Below are 22061 nucleotides of genomic sequence, written 5' to 3'. Positions count from 1 at the left end.
ACTAGATTTAGATGAAATATGTTTATTTTAGATTTTTTTGTTTTATTTTAGAGCTGACAGCTTTTTTTCCAAACTAAGAGTCAACAACTTAAAATGGATGGAATAAGGCCATGCTACATTAAGTTCACTTGGCAAAACCAATGCTGATACTGGGTAAGCATTTGAAATTAAGCAGAGTCTGTCTTTGACTCAATTTCCAAAAGCTTCTTTCTTCTTCAACTACTCCAAAAACACTTTTTCCTGGGTTTCTCCACCCATCTCTGCTCACACCTCTGCAACCATTCTAGTTATGAATTGCCTAATTTTGTTCAACTCCTCCCTTTCACAGTCTTACCTGGTTAACAATCACAGATGGAAATTCATCTAAGCTGCAATCTCTACCAAAGGCATTTGCATTTTAATAAAGGGCTAATGAAGATAGAGGGGCATAAAATAGAAAAAACTAAAAAGTCAGTGATTATATTTTCAGATAATGTAGGATAAGATGGCTTAATTTATTTACTCATAATATCTGTCCAATTAATACCAATAATTCAAATGTCATGTTGTGGAGAAATTCTTAATATAATGAAGGAGGTAGGTCTTTAAGACACACTGCACGTCATCATGTCGTCACACCATTTCATCAATTTTTCAAACTAGGAGTCTGTTTGCATGAAACTTCAAAGTCTTTCAAGTTAAAAGAGTTTTACATGAACTTAGATATGGATATTGCCTAAGATCTCTAAGTACCTAATGTAAGTGTGCCAGTAAGAAGATAAGACAATTGAATCACCCATCACGTTTGTCACTTCCACTCTTTTCTATGTAGAAGAAGTAAAAGAATAAAATAAAATAAAAAAATAACCAATTTGACCACAAATAAGGGCAGAAGATACATTCAGCTAGATAAGACAATGATTCAATATTCAAGGGTCCTTTCAGATAGTGTTATTAAGCACATTTTAGGAGAGAGAGAGCTAGACACATTTCACTACAGAAAGCTAACCTAAACTTTTAAGGAAACTCTAAAATTTGTAACATTTCTCTAGTAACCACTATGAATACCTGAATTTAGAAAAAACTGAATTTTACTGCTATGTATTCTATTTGTATCTCATTTGGTATATACAACTACACATTGAGTGGTATGTGTGTGTATATATATTTATATATACGTATATATATTTACATTTAGTGGTATATATTAATCATTCTGCTAAGCATCTTTTTTCAAGCATTAATACATAATACCTGTTGATACTAGTTGGTGGCTAAATATGTGCAGATTTTTCTATCATGTTTGATCTCATAAACTTTACCCTAAACATATAATTGTTAACTTCCCACTGGAACTAAGTTTCTGTTGCATGGAAACCATTTATTGCCCTTGGTTTTATTTTATTTATTTATTTATTTATTTATTTTTTAAAGATTTTATTTATTTATTTGAGAGAGAATGGGAGAGAGAGAGCACAAGAGGGGGGAGGGTCAGAGAGAGAAGCAGACTCCCTGCTGAGCAGGGAGCCCGATGTGGGACTCGATCCCGGGACTCCAGGATCATGACCTGAGCTGAAGGCAGTTGCTTAACCAACTGAGCCACCCAGGCGCCCCTATTGCTCTTGGTTTTAAATTACCCACCTATGGATGTTGTATATGTTTGTTTGTTTTGGATGTATAGTAACCAACCACGCTGTGGTAATCAGTTTGTGGATACAAGGAATTGCTTTTCCTATTTAAGTAGGGATTTTCCTAACAAACATGATTATTCTACAAATTCTGAATTACCCATGGGAAAACAGATTTTTTATTCCCCTTTCTATAAGTAGCAATTTTGTCAGATCGTTTAATAATTTTTTTTTCTCCATTTCATTAAGTTGTAGAATGCACATTTCATTAGAGAGGACCACAGACACTGAAGGATTGGTAATATGTTCTTTGAGGTATTGGTAATAGAAGTGTGGGACAGCCTACTTCCCTCCATTTTTCTGTCCACTTCTGAACAAACTACTGCTAAACACCAGAGAACTTTTCAGAAGAAGATGCCAGCCTATGTCTTTTTTTATTCTGACGAATGCGACCCTTTCCTAAATTCCTCAGATGGTAAAGATTGAGCAATCAGGACTAAATAGATTTGATTTCATTAAATACCCAGGCTTAAACAGAAAGCCCATGGTGTCCTAAAAGAAACAGAAGAAGCAGAACCAAAAAAACTTCCCACAAAGCTATAATTTTCTTTTCTTTAATTTTCTCCTAAGAATACTAGATATATGTAAAAAAAAAAAAAAAAAAAAAAAGCTGCAATAGTCATATATGTGAACAAATGAAGGGGAAAGGTGAGATATCAAATTTATTTTTTGAAACCCTTTGAGGATATTTAAAGAACACAAGTAGTATATATGTATCATTAAAAACACCACAGAAAATAGAAGATCTAATTGGATTGGAGCAGCTCTTCTAATTTTTCATGCTCCATTTAATGGAAATAATCTGCCACTAAAAGGAAGGAAAACTCCATTAAAAAAAATGTATACTAGAAATAAGTGATAATAACATATGTCATTGAAACTGGCACATACAAATACACATACTGGATAGATAGTATGATAAAAGTATTAGTGAGTTATATATAACTAATACTTAAGGAAGAGTATTTCTGTATTTCTATTTTCTTTTCTTTTTAAAGTGATATATCTCACCAATTATAGGTCAAAAAGAATGCTTTACATAAAAATCGCTTGTTGTGATGCAGGATCTAGTTACAATGTAGCTGTAAAGTGCTGCCTTGTCTTTGCCCCCTGCTCAAAATAAAGCTGTTACCTTTCTAGCCCTGTCCACCATGGTGTTTAGCAGCCAGGGATGCGTGGTCTCAGACATGTTTACCAAGTAAAACACTGACTTGAGGGACGCCTGGGTGGCTCAGTCGTTAAGCGTCTGCCTTTGGCTCAGGTCATGATCCCAGGGTCCTGGGATCGAGCCCCACATTGGGCTCCCTGCTCTGCGGGAAGCCTGCTTCTTCCTCTCCCACTCCCCCTGCTTGTGTTCCGTCTCTCGCTGTCTCTCTCTCTGTCAAATAAATAAATAAAATCTTTAAAAAAAAAAAAAAATCGCTTGTTGCACCTCCTCTGGAAACAAAATGTTAATTAAAACCATGATCCATGGTAAGCTTCTCAATATAGTCAAGATTCTGTTGTGAGCAGTGACAGTAGGGAAGATAATGGATTTGATTAATTTCATCTTTTAGTGTCTGGAACAAGCAATACTTCAGCAGCCTTGAATTCTTGCATGGGAGAGAAAAAAAATTGTATTAGTCATTTTGGTACCTTTCAATTAGAATCAAAGTCCTGATGAATATTTTCTCACCTAAATAATGATTTCTTGATTTCAGACATCTTTTAACTAATTTTGTTTAATATAGCTCAGAGGCTTACAATATGGATATACTATTTACCATTTGTAGCTATCACTAACACTTATAATACATTCTCTTATAATTTACTCACTTTCAATGTGACCACTAACATCTGCACAGTCCTTTACAGGCTACCAAGTCATAAATATATTTTATCTTATTTACTTTTCATAACATTTTGAGATGAGAATTTTTTCTTGTATTCATTTGGAGATGAGGGAACAGTCCAAAAGACTAAGTAACTTTCTTGTGATCATATGGCTAGTATGTCAAAATCAGACCTTTGGCTATTTTTTTCACTATAATATCCTGTTACCTATTTGATATAGGAGCTTAAGTTCAAGTTATAACTTGAGATGATTCATTCATTGACTGGGTTATTCATTGGTTCATTCATTCCTTCAACAAATACTTGTTCTGCACTTACCATGCCCCAGGCTTTGTGCTAGGAGCAAGGATGCATTGACAAGGAGTATATAGATCATTGCCTCACTGATAACAAGATAAATCAACAATTGCATAATTTGAAGGCAACACAGTAAATACTTTTAAGGAGGAGGGTCTATAAGATACATGGTTATATGGTGACATAAAAGAAAACCTTTATCTGCCCACTGAAGGCAAAGCAGGTTAACAGGAGGGTACCCCCTGAAATTAATTTGAAAAAGTAGGAAACTTAGTACCCAAAGAGCTGGCAACAAGGTTCTTAAGACAGAGGAAAGAACATATTCAAGGGCAGATTGATGTATAGTTGGTTTTATTAATGCTTTTTAAACTCTCTTCAGAAAGTACACTCTTATTATCTACATGTAAGATAATTTGTTTCATCTTAAATCCCACTTCACCCCACTACATTTGGCACTCTATCCATAATAGGTAGGATTTACTTAACACCACATGTCAAAAACTGTTATAAATGTTTGTATAATTGATATTTTTTATTAAAAGTTCTCTGTTGTTCAGTTGCTATTTTATTCCCCATTTTGCAGATGAGGAAATTAAGGAACAAAATGTCTAGGTAATTTATCCAAGTTAACCTAACAAATAAAGGCAAAAGAAGGCTGGACTCCAGGGAGTTTGATTCCCAAATCCATGCTTTTCATCTTGACACCACACTGCATTCTTTTTCTAGATATTGCCTTATTTTTTTAAATTTAATTTAATTTTATTATGTTATGTTGGTCACCATACAATAAATACAACATTAGTTTTTGATGTAATAATCCACGATCCATTGTTTTCATATAACCCCCAGTGCTGCATGCAGTACGTGCCCTCCTTAATACCCATCACTGGGCTAACCCATCCTCCCACCCCCCTCCCCTCTAAAACCCTCAGTTTGTTTCTCAGAGTCCATAGTCTCTCATGGTTCATCTCCCCCTCCGATTTCTCCCCCTTCATTCTTCCCTTCCTTCTCCTAATGTCCTCCATGCTATTCCTAATGTTCACAAATAAGTGAGACCATATGATAATTGACTTTCTCTGCTTGACTTATTTCACTTAGCATAATCTCCTCCAGTCCCATCCATGTTGATGTAAAAGTTGGGCATTCATCCTTTCTGATGGCTGAGTAATATTCCATTGTATCTATGGACCATATCTTCTTTGTCCATTCATCTGTTGAAGGGCATCTCAGTTCTTTCCACAGTTTGGTTATTGCGGACATTGCTGCTCTGAACATTGGGGTGCATATGGCCCTTTTTTTCACTACATCTGTGTCTTTGGGGTAAATACCCAGGAGTGCAATTGCTGGGTCATAGGGTAGCTCTATTTTTAAATTTTTGAGGAACCTCCACACTGTTTTCCAAAGTGGCTGTACCAACTTGCATTCCCACCAACAGTGTAAGAGGATTCCCCTTTCTCCACAACCTCTCCAACATTTGTTGTTTCTTTCCCTGTCCATTTTTGCCATTCTAACTGGTGTAAGGTGGTATCTCAGTGTGGTTTTGATTTGAATTTCCCTGATGGCTAATGATGATGAACATTTTTTCATGTGTCTGTTAGCCATTTGTATGTCTTCTTTGGAGAAGTGTCTGGTCATGTCTTCTGCCCATTTATTGACTTATTTGGGTTTTGGGTGTTGAGTTTGAGAAGTACTTTATAGATCTTGGATACCAGCCCTTTGTCTGTAGTGTCATTTGCAAATATCTTCTCCCATTCTGTGGGTTGCCTCTTTGTTTTGTTGACTGTTTCCTTTGCTGTGCAGAAGCTTTTTATCTTGATGAAGTCCCAAAAGTTCATTTTTGCTTTTGTTTCACTAGCTTTTGGAGCTGTATCTTGAAAGAAGTTGCTGTGGCTGATGTCAAAGAGGTTACTGCCTATGTTCTCCTCTAGGATTTTGATGGATTCCTGTCTCACATTGAGGTCTTTTATCCATTTTGAGTTTATCTTTGTGTATGGTGTTAGAGAATGGTCGAATTTCATTCTTCTGGATGTGGCTGTCCAATTTTCTCAGCACGATTTATTGAAGAGACTGTCTTTTTTCCATTGCATATTTTCTCCTGCTCTGTTGAAGATTATTTGACCATAGAGTGAGGGTCCATATCTGGGTTCTCTATTCTGTTCCATTGGTCTATATGTCTGTTTTTGTGCCAGTACCATGCTGTCTTTTTGGCCACAGCTTTGTAATATAGCTTGAAATTGGGCAATGTGATGCCCCCAGGTTTGTTTTTCTTTTTCAACATTTCCTTGGCGATTCAGGGTCTTTTCTGATTCCATACAAATTTTAGGATCGTTTGTTCCAGCACTTTGAAAAATGTCATTGGAATTTTGATCGGGATGGTGCTGAAGGTATAGATTGCTCTGGGTAGCATAGACATTTTAACAATGTTTATTCTTCCGATCCATGAGCATGGAATGTTTTTCCATTTTTTTGTGTCTTCTTCTATTTTTTTCGTGAGTGTTCTGTAGCTCCTAGAGTATAGATCCTTCACCTCTTTGGTTAGGTTTATTCTGAGGTATCTTATGGTTTTTGGTGCTATTGTAAATGGAATCGTTTCTCTAATTTCTCTTTCTACAGTTGCATTGTTAGTGTATAAGAAAGCAACTGATTTTTGTGCATTGATTTTGTATCCTGCCACATTACTGAATTGCTGTATGAGTTCTAGTAATTTGGGGGTGGAATCATTTGGATTTTTCATATAAAGTATCATGTCATCTGCGAAGAGAGAGAGTTTGACTTCATCTTTGCCAATTTGAATAACCTTTTATTTCTTTTTGTTGTCTGATTGCTGTTGCTAGGACTTCTAGTACTATGTTGAACAAAAGTGGTGAGAGTGGGCATCCTTGACGTGTTCCTGATCTTAAGGGAAAGGCTCTCAGCTTTTCCCCATTGAGGATGATATTTGCTGTGGGTTTTTCATAGATGGATTTTATGAACTTGAGGAATGTTCCCTCTATCCCTATACTCTGAAGAGTTTTAATCAGGAAAGGATGCTGTATTTTTTAAATGCTTTTTCTGCATCAATTGAGAGGATTATGTGGTTCTTCTCCCTCCTCTTATTAATGTGTTCTATCACATTGATTGATCTGCAAATGTTGAACGACCCTTGCATCCTGGGGATAAATCCCACTTGGTTATGTTGGATGATCCTTTTGATATATTGTTGGATCCTATTAGCTAGGATTTTGTTGAGAATTTTGGAATCCATATTCATCAGGGATATTGGTCTGAAATTCTCCTTTTTGATGGGGTCTTTGCCTGGTTTGGGGATTAAGGTAATGCTGGCCTCATAGAATGAGTCTGGAAGCTTTCCTTCTGTTCCTATTTTTTGAAACAGCTTCAGGAGAATAGGTATTATTTCTTCTTTGAATGCTTGGTAGAATTCCTCAGGGAATCCATCAGGCCCTGGACTCTTGTTTTTTTGGGAGGTTTTTGATCACTTCTTCAATCTCGTTATTGGTTATTGGCCTATTCAGGTTGTCAATTTCTTCCTGTTTCAGTCTTGAGAGTTTATAAGTTTCCAGGAAGTCATCCATTTCTTCCAGGTTGCTCAATTTATTGGCATTTAGTTGTTGATAATAATTTCTAATAATTGTTTCTATTTCCTTGGTGTTAGTCGTGATCTCTCCCCTTTTGTTCATAATTTTATTAATTTGGGTCCTTTCTCTTTTCTTTTGGATAAGTCTGGCCAGTGGTTTATTGATCTTATTAATTCTCTCAAAGACCCAGCTTCCTAATTCATTGATCTCTGCTCTAATCTTAATTATTTCTCTTATAATGCGTGGCTTAGGCATCGTTTGTTGCTTTTACTTTAGTTCTTTAAGGTGTAAAGTTAGGTGGTGAATTTGGGATTTTTCAATTTTTTTTGAGTGAGGCTTGGATGGCTATGTATTTCCCCCTTAAGACCGCCTTTGCAGTATCCCATAGGTTTTGGACCGATGTGTTTTCATTCTCATTGGTTTCCATGAATTGTTTAAGTTCTTCTTTGATTTCCTGGTTGCCCCAAACATTCTTGAGCAGAGTGTCTTTAGCTTCCAAGTGTTTGAATTTCTTCCAAATTTTTTCTTGTGATTGAGTTCCAGTTTTAAGGCATTATGGTCTGAGAATATGCAGGGAATAATCTCAATCTTTTGGTATCAGTTGAGACCTGATTTGTGACCCAGTATGTGGTCTATTCTGGAGAAAGTTCCGTGAGCACGCAAGAAGAATGAGTATTTGTTGTTTTAGGGTGGAATGTTCTGTATATATCTATGTGGTCCATCTGGTCCAGTGTGTCATTCAAAGCTCTTGTTTCTTTGTTGATTTTCTGCTTAGATGATCTGTCTATTGCTGAGAGTGGAATATTGAGGTCTCCTACAATTAACATATTATTATTATGCCTCTTTATTTTGGTTAACCGTTGGCTTATGTAGATGGCTGCTCCCATGTTGGGGGCATAGATATTTACAACTGTTAGATCTTCTTTTTGGATAGACCCTTTAAGAATGATGTAGTGTCCTTCTGTGTCTCTAACTACAGTCTTTAGCTTAAAATCTAATTTGTCTGATATAAGAATTGCTACCCCAGCTTTCTTTTGAGGTCCATTGGCATGGAAGATGGATCTCCATCCCTTCACTTTCAGTCTGGATGTATCTTTAGGTTTAAAATGAGTCTCTTGTAGACAGCATATGGATGGGTCCGGTCTTTTTATCCAATCTGCAACTCTGTGCCATTTTATGGGAGCATTTAGGCCGTTCACAATGAGAGTGATTATTGAAACATATGATTTTATTTTCATCATGTTGCCTGTGAAGACCTTGTTTTTATAGATTGTCTCTGTAAATTTCTGTTCTATATCATTCTTGGGGTCCTTCTCCTTTTATAGAACCCCCCTTAATATTTCTTGCAGGGCCGGCGTAGTGGTCACATATTCTTTCAGTTTCTGCCCGTCTTAGAAGTTCTGCATCTCTCCATCCATTTTAAATGACAGCCTTGCCAGATAAAGTATCCTTGACTGCATGTTCTTCTCTTTCAGTACCCTGAATATGTCTTGCCAGGCCTTTCTGGCTTGCCAGGTCTCTGTGGATAGGTCTGACGTTATTCTGATGTTCCTCCCTCTGTACGTAAGGAATCTCTTCCCCCTAACTGCCCTTAAGATGGTTTCCTTGGTTCTAAGATTTGCGAGTTTTACTATTACATGCTGGGGTGTAGGCCTGTTTTCCTCGATCTTGGGAGGGGTCCTCTCTGCCTCTAGTACACGAATGTTTGTTTCATTCCCCAGATTAGGGAAGTTCTCAGCTATGATTTGCTCAAATATATCTTCTAGTCCTCTCTCTCTCTTCACCCCCTTAGGGATCCCAATAATTCTGACATTGGAACGTTTCATGGTGTCCTTTATTTCTCTGATTCTATTTTTATGGATTTTGAGTTATTTTTCCCTGGCCTCCTCTTTTTCCTTCTTGTCTATTAATTGGTCTTCTAGAGTACTAATTCATTCTTCTGCCTCACTTACCCTACATGTTAGATTATCTAAATGAGATTGGATCTCATTGATAGCATTTTTAAGTTCTGCCAATTCAGCTTTCATTTCTGCCCTTAGAGACTCTATTTTGCCATTCATCAATTTCTCCATTCTAGCTATTGTCTTCACAATTGCTACCCTGAATTCCATCTCCGACATCTTGGTTATATCTGTTACCCATTTGCAAATCTGTGGCAGAAGTTACAGTCTCTGAGTCTTTCCTATTTTGGGGGTTCCTCCTCCTAGTCATTCTGTTGAGGGGTGACTGAGGGAATGTACAGAGTCCAAATTATTGACCACAGCCCAAGCAAGATGCACCTCTTTTATAGGGTCCTTAGTGTTGCGGGCCTCTTGTTTTCCCAGCCTGTCTTCTGGGGGAGGGTCCTGCCACACTGTTACTCAGGTAACTCTGTTTGGGCAGAGTTGCCCTGCCCCCTGTGGGGGGGGGGGATGGGCTCAGTGAAAACCGGTTTTTTGGGGCTTTTGTTCTCTGGCGGCTTTCCCTGGTGGCTTTCCACGTCTCTTCGAGAGTCAGGGCAGAAGAGATCATTTCCAACCCTCTGCCTCAGAGCTCTCCAGGCCACACTATCTCTGTCTGTGCTGCTATAAACTGCAGCGTCCTGGGTTGTGTGCCTCTGAGCAGGCTCCCAGTCCTCACCTCCAGGTCGGGGCCCATCTCTGCCCTTTGTGCTTCTAAAACGGCCAGCTGCCCCCAGTTTGCACCTGGGGCCCAGTGCTCCGGGTTTCAGTCCAGGGGGCTGTCCTAAAGTCCTTTCCGCGCTGCTACCAGTCTGCCAGTCTGTGCCCTGTACCCAGCATGGGAGGCTGTCGGTCACTGGTGGGGCAGGATCCCCATGGCTCCCTCCCCCTTCCGTTTATCTTCCAATATCTGCCTGCGGAATCACTGCTCCCCACTTCATACCTCGAAACCAACTGCCTGGAATAGTCTGTTTGTAGAGATCCAGATCTATCTTCTTACATCTCAGGATGATTTTGTGGGTGTTCAGAGTGGTCTGGTAAATATCCAGCTCAATTCCGGGGACCGGTTGGAATAGGGTCCCCTACTCCTCTGCCATCTTTTCCTCCAACGATATTGCCTTATTTTGCGTGTCACCCATCCATTTGTATTTAGAAAAACCTAATCAAGTTCTTAACACAGAAAAAATATTTTATTTATAATTACATTTATATCAGCTTGACTTTAGTGTTGTATAAATTTATTCCTTCAGGACTCTTATACAAACAATGGTATGACTAGTTAAAAATGTAAGCCAAACAAAATGGTGTGATTTGGTTAAATTACTTAACCTCTGTTTCTGTTTTCTTATATTAAAAAAATGCTAGTTTTAATACCAGCACTAGTGTACATCTGTTATTTCTGGCTGATCAAAATCCTTTTCCACATTCCAACAATTTCAGTGTTTCTTGGCTTTGTGAATCTTACCATCCTGAAGTAAAGCAAAACAAAACAAGATAATATGTAAACGTTAAAAAATTTTAAATATTATTTTAGCTTTCCTTGTAGTAAGAGTAATCTAAATTAACTCTGCCAATAGATAAATTCATGAAAGACATTGATTTAGAATTGAGCTACTGATAGAACATGCATCCGTTGTGCCAGCAGGTATGGTGGTGGAGGCAGACTGATTTTGGGGTTAGTAACAGAAGTCCACTTAAGTGGGTCCTACAGAGCTTGTGAGTTTTCTGGGCAAGCTCAGCCTTCCTGGTATTGTAGATAGAATAGATTCTATATTTTTCAACCCAATTATCAACACACCTAGCTTTTAGGACTATTATGAGGATTCAAAGCATGGCACAATATAAAGCACTTAATCTAATTGCTGCACATGATGAGAGCTCAGAAAATTATAGCTATTAATATTTAAGTTTAAATGCCTGCTACTGTGATATGATAAACATCTGGCAATTCTGTTATTTGATCACTCAGGCTATGAGTTGTTCCAGCTATACTTGAAGTATTCTTTTAATTTATGTTTTCCTCAGATATCATACTGAGTCAATTTTAGATAGACCTAGAGCTCAGTATTCATTTTTTAAAAATTGGCAAATTTTAGAATATTTAAGTAATAAAATTTTTTGTAGTCATTAATGATCTCATCCTCATTTTATCCTACATTTTGTTGAATGTTGTGTCATTCTTAATGTTACAAACCACAAATCTGTGTGCAGAATCAATTTTCTCCTTTAAGATCATAAATTATATTAAGTACTTTAAAAAACAATAGCATGTATATAAGCTGATTTTGATTTATTATGACATTCATTTTCATTGGGGTTCCTAGGTCCAACTGATAATAAGCTTTCAAAAAATATTGATGATGTAGGCATGTAAGCAAATTCTAATGTGATCCAAGTGATTTTCAACTATAGATGCCCAAAAGGCCACCATATATTTAGTTCTTTTTCAGAAACAATTCCAAGTGAAAAGCTATTAAGAATATCTACCTCCAGAGTAATTCCTCTAGAAAGTACAGACATTTCTTTCAGACATATACTATCAGTTGAGGGAAAAAAAAAAAAAGTTCACATAAGGAGTCAGAGGGTGGTCAATTTACATTCAAACATCTTAGAGAGGAAAAGTTGCATTAACAGAAAAGTCTCTTTTCAACCCTCAGGTGTTAGCCATTAGACTATGTAGGAAGACGGAAACTAGGAGACCTAAAATCCGGAAAGCCTCTAATGATCTCTACAGGGAGTCTTTCTATAATTCAGCCTCCGCAGATAAGGATAGGTTGGTTCAAGGGGGAAAAAATATCTTTTTTTCCTTTTTTTGCTCTGTTTTCCTGCCTTCCTTCTTTCCTTCCTTCCTTCCTTCCATTCATCCCTCCCTCCTTTCCTCCCTTCTTTTCCTTTCTTCCTTAGGTTTAGGTTTATAATTGTATGAAAACACTTATGAATAGTTCTTTGGCCAATTGATATATATCTTAGGCTTTGCACATTAGAGACTGGGGAGAAAATGTTTGAATAATCACATGGAATTTTTTCTTAGGTTCTTCTTCAGATTTTACCATCTTTTTTATTGACTGTAGGTAGGGAAACAAATAGAGTTTTGAAGTACCATTGTTTAAAAATAAAATACGGAACCATGCTTGGAAGGTTTAATGGCAAAGCAAATATTAAACAAGTATTTCTTCAGTGTAAACTATGTGCTAAGCAATATGCTAGGAAGTGAGAGTTGAGAAGAGGAGAAAGCTTTTGAAAGAGCTTGCCACATTTTGTTACCTTCAGGAAGCTTACTGGAATTGCTCAAAAACCTCAAAATTCCTCCCTCTACTCCCACTAAGATTGCCAAGATTGCCAACTCTAATCAATTTAATGCTTTTATTGGTACGTTATTTCTATTAGAGATTTCAGTTAGTGTCTGCCATTACTTCTCTGGGACACTGCACTTTCCATGTTCCATGGTGCCTACAATGAGCATGTTTTATGCCACATGAGCCCATTCTATTAGCTACAATTCAATCTACCCAGAGTGGACACCTTAAACAAGGGCAGACAAGTTATTTGTATGTGGTCTTCCTGAAAAGAGATTGTTTGGCCAATGATATTTTCACTCTAGTGAATATGAATTGGGAAACAAATCAATGAGTGGAAATTGAAGCTAAAACTTCATGAAAATAAGTCAGGAGCAGTAAGGACACAATAATAATGCAAAGGTGAAGTTGTGAGAAAGAAATAATGAAACTGATTGGAAGAAAGAAGAGCCAAACATTGATGGAGAAATAAAAATGCCATTAGAGAAGACCATGCATATAAGACAAAAGGGAAAGAATTCCTGTTATTGACATCTTACTCCATTTCTGGTGACTCTTCAGGTCCTGGCAATGTGAACCCTTATAATAATTATTCCTCTTTCATTTCTTAAAGTAGCTTGGGAAAGATCCCTGTCTCTTTTAACATGAGGAGCATCATTAAGTTCTGTGATTTTTTTAGATAATTTGTCACATATAGAATCTCATCATATTTCAATTTATCATATCAGAAAACAAGAGGCAAGTGAAGATTATCTGAGGCTAAACATTCTGTTTAGCAATACTGCCTGTATTTCAAAAAATATGTCTCCTGATTTCTTGTCAATTCTTCTTTAAGGGATAGGCATTTCATTGAAATATGCCAATGATCATTAAATGCTTGCGATGAGCTAACTCTCTCTGAGATTTGTTCTCTAAGATAAGACATGACTGTATTCTAAATGAATAATGACACTACATTAGCAGTGTGTGTACTATCTTAGAACTAAAGAATAATCCACATTGTGCTAGTATGCAATCTATTCTCCGAGGCCTACCATTATTTGACACAAATGTAACCATTTTCAAACAAAGATAAAAGGTATACTTTCTTTTTATGCAATAATGAATCGCCTATGTAACTTCGTTTGCTGAATTAATTGAATGAAGTCCAATTTGTTTGAATACAGTGTGGTGTTCAGCAATAGTCTTTGGAAAACTAAAACTTTGTTTTGAGTCCTTAGTGCTTATTTACCAAATTCATCCGTGCATTAAATTTGTTTGCTGAAGTCTTCAGTCCGATTCAGTGTGGCATTTGGTGGGGTAATATCAAATAGTCTACTGTTTCTCTGAAGGTGAGCTTTTCAATATGCAAAGGCACTGCTTGTACCTTTCAGATCTGACACTGGCAACGTTTGTGACTCTGGGCTTTGCTTGATTCATACATGCAATGAAGCAGCTGAACTTGACATGATAACAAATCGTTTACCTGTTACCTATATTCCTAGGTAGGATTTTAGAAAGTGTATAGGATTTTTTTTTTTTTTTTTTTGCATTATCATTGGTATCTTTAAATTCCACTTGAATGCATGGATTTATTTTTAATTTATGTTCTTAGAATTTAGTAGTCCTATTCAAAAGGGATCTTCAATTTAGGTAAGGTTTCTTCTCCTTTATCATCTATTGTATATTTTATAATGTATTCCTAATTATTTTATATTCTTTGGTTTTATAATTTATATCATATAAATGGGCAGATGGACACTTAGATTTCTTCTAAATAATATCCATATTATGGGAAAGAAATTTAAAATTATCTTAAAATTATCTTCTAGATCACTAGTTTGGTATTAAATTCTGGATATTATATTTTTGTGTGTTTTGTATTGAACTGTATTTTGCATTCTGAATTTTCTTATTTTTGATTTATTTTTTCTTATTCTTTGATACTCCTTTTGCTATATGGTCTTATTTACACATGAAATGATCTCTTGAATATCTTAGGATAAATTATGAGAATTTTTCAAAAATTTTTTTGTTTCCTAATTTTGTTTTTCTATTTTCACTGTGGTGAGTTATTAGATATTTTTATCTTGGCACTTTCATTTCATGATCTAAACTTTCCTTAGATATCTTTCAACCCATCCTTCATACCTGTGACTATAGGATGAAGTGTTATTAGTTTAGGGATCCTAGAGTGGGAATAATCTACAGTGATGCAACCAAAAATGGTTTTACATTGCCTTACTGTTAATGGAAAGTTACATACTTTTCTTTCTTCATAATCTTGCACACCAAACATATCCCACCTCCATACTCTTAGAAAACTCTGTTCTTTACTGAAATAGCTCTAGCTCTAGGTCTCTGATTAAATGTAATTTACTGGTGGAGATATCTGAAGCTTCATCTAAGATAAGTTCACCTGTATGACTCCTGGGGCAACCTTCACATTTCTCTTGGCTCCTCTTATTTTAATTGTTTATTTGGTTCATGTCTTCTGTAGTTGGCCAAGAGTGAGCACTGTGCCAACCTTGTTCACTTCCACATCCTCTTTCTCTCTAGTACTGGGCTTACCATAAACCTAAGTTGAGTTACTGAAGAATTCAATAAATTATAAGGCCTATATTCATAATATAATGCATTGGATATTACTAGAAATGCAGAAGGTTGTTGCTTTTATATACTGGTGTCAGACTTCATCTCTAAGACTTACATATATGCAATATTTCATATTTTTTAGAACAGAGTTACATGGTACCAGAGATTTTTGTCTATCATATTTACCCTTATAAACCCAGCACTTAGAAGAATGCCGAGTATGTTGTAAGCACTCAGTATCATTATGAGAGCAGTTGATTTATCTAAAAATATTTTCTTTTGTTTCCTAACATGAATTTTTTATTTTTTGTACTCATTTATAATGTGGTCCAAACACAGATGTGTGCATGTGGGCTGATGCCTCTCATTATCTATCACATAAATGTCATTTTCAAAAACAAAACAAAACAGAAAGCATTCTCTATGGTTGCCAAGGATGTATTTCCTAGGCTGATTACTAGTGTCAGAGATGATAGAATTATTCAACAATTATTCAATTATTCATGGTAGAAAAATGCCCTATATTTAAATAATATCAGGAAAATATAGTAGCCTTAGCCTATTTCACAAATAAAAATAGGGGAGCAGAGGAAGAAAGGGAAACAAATACATTTATATTTTTTAATCCTTAAGCTTTCATTCAGAGTTTTAGTTTTTATAATCTTATCTGAAGCTATTAGTCTCAAAATATTTTCCTAACAATGTATTTTTGTTGTGATTTTATTGGGGGAAAAGTAAGAAGAAAAATAAGATGCAGGGCAATCATAAAATTAAAACAGAAAATAATGTAAAGAACTTAATTTTCCCTTTTTTAAAATCATATTGATGATCACATGAGCCAATTGAGTGATGTGATCATCTCAAATAAAACTTGAGGACTTAATGTTTATTCATTTGTAGTGTCTGTTTCCCTTAAAACTAGAAAATGACAAAAGTCATTAAAATTTCTTTAGCTGCAAGTAACTAGACTCCACTCATCAGAATTCATTCATTTTCCAAAAAGACTTTTTTTTTTTTTCCTAGGCAGCATCCAGCATTTCTAATACAAATTCTGGGCATCTTAATATTATATATACATTATATATATATATATATAAATGAGCATTCAATACAGTATTAGGTAAATAAGCTATTAAGATAGATAAGCTATTAAGGGTAGAAACCCATTTTCTTATGCAGAAAAATTTTCTGTATTATGCATGTTCCAGTCACTTCAGGAGAGCAAAAAAAATATTTTAAATTTAATTTGAGGCACATGCCAAAGTTCATTCTGTTCTGTGTTGTGCTCTGTAAATTTACAGTTATCTATTTGACTTGGATTTAAAGTTTCAACAGAACAGAATTTGGAGAGAATTCCCTGATGATAAAGTTATTGCAACTTGCACTTCACCTAGAAGGCCTTTCTGTATTGAGTTTCCACTGCTTAATTTTGCCACCACCACTCTTTCTACTCAGAGGGGTTGAAAAGCAAATACAGAAAAGAAAAAGACTGAATGCCACCATTTGTCTTATGCTACCAGCACAGAGTTGCAATGCAGTGATAAATGGACACCAATAAATCTGTTATGGGCAAACAGCACTGGCATGTGGGTGTATTTTCTGTTCTTCGGCTAATCAAGGGAGGAAGGTGGAAACAACAATATTGACAACAAACAAAGCAGAAACACACACACACACACAAAACTCTGACCCAAACCAGGAAATGATAGCCACAAAACTGTCTTCCCATAATGCGTATAGGTCATCTCCACCCATCAGTGTTGCTGACAAATAGTATTTCTTTGTTGTTGAAAAACTGTTCAAAGTTAATCTTCAAGAAGGTATTTTATAAACCTGAGGTCTAAAAGAAATCTCGTATCTGAGGAACCATCAAGCTATAAATACATACATACATATATACATACTTATCACTAATAGTATTCTTTTAAATGCCTCCACGTAGCTTACATGCTATCGAATGAGAAGACACTAAACGATAAAACCATAATTTACATGAGCAGATACTGCTAGAGTTATTTGAGGACATTATCAAAGAAGGGTTATGTCATTGTAAAATTTAATTCTAGTTCCAGTCAAGAAGGTTTTGTTCATACCAAAGAAATTGGATGTATCATTTCCCCCATTCTAGCAGTGTGGTTGAAAATGTTCATGGCAGCAATAATGGATACAGAACCTAAAACTCAAGTTTCTGAAGAAGAGAATTAGATCCAAGAAAACAGACCAAAAAGGCTTTCATAAATTATTTTCTAGATTGTTACAGTATGAACTGGAGGCAAACAAAGCATATGTAGAAATTAATCTAACATCTCAGTACTTAAGGAGAATTTGGAGCATTTGAAAATGTTGGATATTTATATCAGAAATCCATTTTGTGTAATGAGTAATTGTAAAAGGTTTCTATTTCCATAGAGGGTGGACATGTTTGTGGACAACATATGGACGATGGACATGTCTGCACTTCTCATAGCTCTAGAGTTTAAGAATATCTCTGACTAGGGGCACCTGGGTGGCTCAGTCGTTAAGCGTCTGCCTTCGGCTCAGGTCATGATCCCAGGGTCCTGGGATCGAGCCCTGCATCAGGCTCCCTGCTCAGCAGGAAGCCTGCTTCTCCCTCTCCCACTCCCCCTGCTTGTGTTCCCTCTCTCCCTGTGTCTTTCTCTGTCAAATAAATAAATAAAATCTTTAAAAAAAAAAAAAGAATATCTCTGACTATACTAGACTGAATGAAGAGCAAACATTGTGATGTCTGCTGACACATCTGCCTATTGGCAATAAGATTAGACCTAAAGTCTTTGTTTTGTATTTCACAAATGTCATAATACCATGCTAAAGGATTCGGCTTGGATGAATCAAGGTAGCGTCATGTTTCACGATCCAGAAATAAATCTGTAATACCTATATCTTCATCAATTTTAGCTAACACAAGCTGTCCACTTACTCCAGAAAATATTTCTGCATCAATGCTTACCTACCTCAGTATTACTCTGTACATTTTCTATTCTCACTCCCTTCCCGATCTCTCTTGCTTTCATAAATGCTGTGCTATTAGGTACTCTCAGAATCACATAAGCAAATTCCCCTATGAAATCAGTGATTTGAACTTCGTTTTTCATCTTCACGTAGAAAATAATACTTTATTTGTTTTAAGAATATAGACTTTCTTGGAGCACCTTCAAGTGGAAAACATTTTTCCTCCCACAGGTCATGTAATTAAAATTTTAAGGTCCGTTATTAATTCTCTTTCTTGCTCCTCATTTCCCATTTCTGACTTTGTACATAAAACACTCCATATGGATATTTCCCCAGATTAATCTCCTTGATACATCATACAGATTAACTAGATAGGAAAACACATACACACAAATGCGCAAATACACACTCACACAACATTTATAAGAGAACTAGATGATATGATATCCCCACACAACTCTATATACAAACAGGTGGGAGTAAACCACCAAGAGCCCAAATACCTGCATTTTATAACCATCTTTGTGGGAAGAAGCTGAGGGGAAAATACTGTATCTGACCTATCTGGTAGAAGAAAAATTCTCTACCAACCAAAAAGAATTCACAGGAAAGTATCACAGGCCAATCTGAGAATAGCAGTTGAACTTAGGGAGGATTTTGCCCAATTCAATATCAGGTAAATTGAAAATATGAACTTTCAAATTGAACACACAGGTCTTCCTTCCAGGACAGCATCCCACACTAATGAGAAATTGAAGGGAGTAGAATCAAACTGAGAGGAAAAGACAGAGATGGATTTGATGTAAGTAGGGAAGGAAAGGGAACCAGAACATTCCAGAAGGCAAGACATTGTACTTTTTTAACACTACATAAACACCAAAAAATTGAAAAGCTTTGCAAAGAGCTATTCTAACTTCTGTACTGTGCCTTCTAATTGAGCAACTCATTTTAAATTTCAGAAAAACAAACTCACGTTAACCTGAGTTAAAGCAAAAGATCAAAGTCAAATCCTACACTAAATTATCATAAGAAAAGGGAAGAATAAAGCATAGAAAATATTCCTGCAAAGAAAATATCCCTACAGACAATGAAAGCATGCCAGAAAAGAACAAATAATAAAAAAAAACTATTTCAAAACAAGACAAAAAATAACACTTAGGAGGATGATAAAATATAAGAGAAAAAAATAATTATTCAGAATAAAAATAAGAAAACTCCAAAATGAGATGATGGAACCAGCAAAGAATTAGACTAAAAAGAAAAAATACATGTTATATATAACTATGTGTCAGTAATTTCAACAGGACATTGGATAAGCATGAATATTATCTCTCGCTCTCTCTCTCTCTCTCTCCCTATCTAGAGAAAGAGAGAGAGAGATTGTAAGGGTAATTTTGTACAGCAATTTTGCCAGGCTGTGGTGCCCAGTTGCTTGATCAAAAGTGGTCTACATATGAAGGTATTTTTTAGATGTGATTAGCATTTTAATCAGTAGACTTTGAGTAAAACAGATTACTCTCCACAGTTGGGTGGGTCTCATCCAATCAGTTGAAGGTCTCAAGAGAAAAGATGCCAGTTCTCAAAGAGAAAGGATTTTGCCTCTAGACTTCCCTTAGACAGATTCAAGAGTGCAACATCAGTGCCCATGGGAATTTCCAGCCTGCTGGCCTGCCTTGCGTTTTTGACCTGCCAGTCTCAGAATATTTGCAGAACCCTAATACAAAGATAAAGGAAGTTATTTGTAATGTGAAATAAGAACAAGATATCATTATGAAGCAATCAAATAGAAATATTGTGTATGGAAAATACCAGTTGATATAAAGAACACAGAAGATGGAATACAGAGTGGAAAGGTGTGGCTAAAGGGTGAATTAGCAGATTAGAAGACTGTTTTTAGTTCTTCTATAAGGTATCCATCTAAGATAAAAAATAGAAAATATGAAAGAAAATTTAATAGGGAGGACAGATACAGGATTGCCAGTATTTGAATAATAGTCATCCTAGCACATATGAAAAATAAATATGGATAGGAGGAAATATTTACAGTTAGTGGAGATGTATTTTCCAGAATAGAAAAAGGTGAACAACTCCAGACTGAAAGAGCCCATAAGCTGTAACACAGAAAATTTATAGATTTGACATTGGATTTCTTTAGAATATAGAAAACTGTAGCAAGAGCTATTGAGTCTGAGACTCTACTTAGAAACAAGTTAGCATGGCAACATTTTCCTGAAGGCTGGCAATAGATAAAGACTGCTGGGTCAGAAACAAAGATAGCATTGACATCAACATGTTTGTGTCACTTCTCCTTGGCCCATCAGTCTAACGGGAATGCTACAGGTGGGCCCAGATGGATGCTTGAAGGCACGGAGTTGCATCATAAAGGAGAAACCCTAACTGAAGGGAACTTGGATCTTTTATAATAGGAGGTAAGCATGCCCACTTTTTGCTCCATAGGAAGCACTGTATCTATTCTTCAAGGCTGTTCACTGTATCATCCTTAAAATGATAATCTGAAACAAGGGACATCTGTGTGTGTAGAATTGTAAGACACCTGTAGAGAATTACCTCCTGACATACAAAACATCCAGAGTAAGAATATCACCTAAAAATAGTCAAGAATTGAATTAATTTTAGACTTCTCCACAGAAATATCACATGGTAATGTAGTAAAATAGATACTAAAATATTGAAGGAAAAGGTTTCTGAGCTCAGAATGGCATATCACTTTTAGATGACCTTTATTGATGTATAACTGACATAAAATAAGATGCACATATTGTAAGTAAACAATTAAATGAGTTTTGACATACATCAATGCCCTGAAACAATCTCCACCATTCAGATAATGACAATAATCCAGCATTTCCAAAAGTTTCACTTGGACTTACTTGCTGGCTTGTGGAGTTGTGCTCTGAATATATTACTTCCTTTCTTCTGCTTTCTTTGGGTTTAATTTTCTTTCTTTTCTAGTTCACGAAAGTAGAAAGTGAGGTCATTAACTTGAGGCTTTATGTTTTTTTTATTATAGATGCTAAGTGCTATAAATTTTCCTTTTAATACTGCATTAACTAAACTCTCTGCATTTTCATATGTTGTCTTATTATTTTCCTTCAGTTCAAAATAAAATCTAATTTCCATTTTGATTTCTTCTTCAATCCATGGGTTATGGAATACTGTATTATTTAGCCTCCTTGTATTTTTGAGCTTTTCCAGATATTTTATTATTGACTTATAAGTTAATTCCATTGTTTTCAGAGAACATACTTTACACGTTTTGAATCCTTTTATATTTATTAAGACTTGTTTGATGGCCCGCATGAGGTCAATCTTGGGGAATATTTTGTGTGCCACTGAAAAGAATGTATTTTCTGTTATTGTTGGGTGGAATTTTCTCTAAATGACAATTGGGTCAGTATAGATGGTAGTGTTCAATCGTCTATGTCCTTAATGAATTTCTATTTACTTGCTTTATAAATTATCTCAAGAGGAATATGGACTCTATAAATAGTAGTATTTGTATATTTTTCCTTAAATTTCTAGCATTTTTTGCTACATTTATTTTGATGTGCTGTTAGGTGCATGAAGGTTTAAAATTACAATGTTCTTTTGATGAATTAAACTACTTCATTATAAAGTAATCCTACCTATCCCTGCTAATATTTTTGCTCAGAAATTGACTTTGATGTTACTACAGCTGTCTCGGCTTTCCTTGATTAGTTTGAAAAGCTATATATTTTTAATCCTTTTAAATTTAAATGATTTGTGCCTATTTTTAAAATAGGTCTCTTTAGGCTCCATATAGTTCGTTCTTTTTTTTTTTTTTTTTTAATACACTCCAATAACCTCTGCTTTTTAATTGGAGTATGGAGAGCATTTGCAATTAATGTGATTATTCATAGTTTTGTG

At 35.7% G+C, this 22061-nt stretch overlaps 1 long non-coding RNA gene and 1 other non-coding gene across 2 annotated transcripts in view; both read left to right on the top strand.

The window, feature by feature from the left end:
- LOC144379512 (uncharacterized) overlaps positions 1-22061 on the top strand; it is a 408148-nt gene that overhangs the window by 376610 nt on the left and 9477 nt on the right. The window contains exon 3 of the long non-coding RNA XR_013442674.1: positions 52-153. This is a non-coding gene — a long non-coding RNA (uncharacterized LOC144379512). The remainder of the gene's footprint in view (positions 1-51; positions 154-22061) is intronic.
- Positions 2726-2856, top strand: LOC118541857 (small nucleolar RNA SNORA63). The gene has a single exon (XR_004920296.1). It is a non-coding gene; the product is annotated as a small nucleolar RNA SNORA63 (small nucleolar RNA).

The sequence above is a fragment of the Halichoerus grypus genome, chromosome 11, assembly GCF_964656455.1.
Source record: "Halichoerus grypus chromosome 11, mHalGry1.hap1.1, whole genome shotgun sequence".
Lineage (NCBI taxonomy): Eukaryota > Metazoa > Chordata > Mammalia > Carnivora > Phocidae > Halichoerus > Halichoerus grypus.
Note: the sequence above shows the minus strand (reverse complement) of the source record. Positions and strands in the feature narration are given on the sequence as shown.